The sequence below is a fragment of the Sapajus apella genome, unplaced genomic scaffold, assembly GCF_009761245.1.
Source record: "Sapajus apella isolate SASKATOON/1434 unplaced genomic scaffold, GSC_monkey_1.0 scaffold55, whole genome shotgun sequence".
Taxonomy (NCBI): domain Eukaryota; kingdom Metazoa; phylum Chordata; class Mammalia; order Primates; family Cebidae; genus Sapajus; species Sapajus apella.
In genome coordinates this window covers 25,253-27,064 of record NW_022436995.1, presented here as the reverse complement: position 1 = coordinate 27,064, position 1,812 = coordinate 25,253, and the positions used below count along the sequence as shown (strand labels likewise).

The 1,812-nt window shown below is 36.8% G+C and overlaps 1 long non-coding RNA gene across 1 annotated transcript in view; it reads right to left on the bottom strand.

The window, feature by feature from the left end:
* The window catches only part of LOC116527505, a 24,164-nt gene that overhangs the window by 20,954 nt on the left and 1,398 nt on the right, over positions 1-1,812 (bottom strand). The window lies entirely within an intron of this gene.

The following is a 1,812-nucleotide window of genomic DNA, read 5'->3' as shown; positions in this document are numbered from 1 at the left end:
TACAATTTCCTATCCAGCCAAACTAAGCTTCATAAGCAAAGGGGAAGTAAAATCCTGTACAAACAAGCAATTGCTGAGAGATTTTGTCACCACCAGGCCTGCCTTACAAGAGATCTTGAGAGAAACACTAAACATGGAAAAGAACAACCAGTATAAGCCGCTCCAAAACCATACCAAATGGTAAAAACCATCAACACAATGAAAAAAATGCATCAACTAATGGGCAAACATGCAGCTAGCATCAAAACGGCAAGATCAAATTCACACATAACAATATTAACCTTAAATTTAAATGGGCTAAATGCCCCAATCAAAAGACACAGACTGGCAAATTGGATAATGAGTCAAGATTCATTGGTGCGCTGTATTTGGGAAACCCCTATCATGAGCAAGGACACACATAGGCTCAAAATAAAGGGATGGAGGAAGATTTACCAAGCAAATGGAGTGCAATAAAAAACAGGAGTTACAATTCTAGTCTGTGATAAAATAGATTTTAAACCAACAAAGATCAAAAGAGGCAAAGAAGGGCATAACAGTAAAAGAATCAATGCAACAAGAAAAGCTAATACTACTATATATGCACCCAGTAAAGGAGAACCCATATACATAAAGCAAGTTCTTAATGACCTACAAACAGACTTAGACTACCACACAATAACAGTGGGAGACTTTAACACTCCATTGCCAATACTAGACAGGTCAATGAGACAGAAAATTAACAAGGATATTCAGGACTTGAACTCGGATCTGGACCAAGCAAACCTAATAGACATCTACAGAACTCCCCACCCCAAATCCACAGAATATACTTTCTCAGCACCACATCGTACCTATTCTAAAACTGACCACATAATTGGAAGTAAATTACTCCTTAGCAAATGCAAAAGAATGGAAATCCTAAAAAACAGTGTCTCAGACAACCGTGCAATCAAATTAGAACTCAGGATTAAGAAACTAACTCCGAAATTCACAACTTCACGGAAACTGAACAACTGGCTGCTGAACATCTACTGGATAAACAATGAAATGAAGGCAGAAATAAAGATGTTCTTCGAAAACAACAAGAACAAAGACACAACGTACAAGAATCTCTGGGACACATTTACAGCAATGTCTAGAGAGAAATTTATAGCAATAAATGCCCACATGAGAAGCCAGCAAAGATATAAAATCAACACCCTATCATCAAATTTGAAAGAGCAAGATTGAAAAAAATGAAAAAGCTACCAGAAAACAAGAAATAATTAAGATCAGAGCAGAAATAAAGGAGTTAGACACACACAAAAAAAACCTTCAAAATCTCAATAAATTCAGGAGCTGGTTTTTTGAAAAGATCAACAAAATAGACCACTAGCCAGATTAATAAAAAAGAAAAGAGCGAAGAATCAAATAGATTCTTCACCACCAATGCCACAGAAATACAAACTACTATCAGAGATTACTCCAAACAACTCTATGCACACAAATCAGTAAACCTAGAAAAATGAATAAATTCCTGGACACTTGCATCTTCCCAAGCCTAAACCAGGAAGAAGTCAAAACGCTGAATAGACCAATAACAAGGGCTGAAGTTGAGGCAGCAATTAATAGCCTACCAACCAAAAAAAACCCAGGTCCTGATGGGTTTACAGCCTAATTCTACCAGATGTACAAAGAGGAGCTGGTACCACCCCTTCTGAAACTATTCCAAACTATACAAAAAGAGGGAATCCTTCCCAAAACATTTTATGGGACCAACATTATCATGATACCAAAACCCAGAAGAGACTCAATTAAAAAAGAAAACTTCAGGCTAATATCCATGATGAA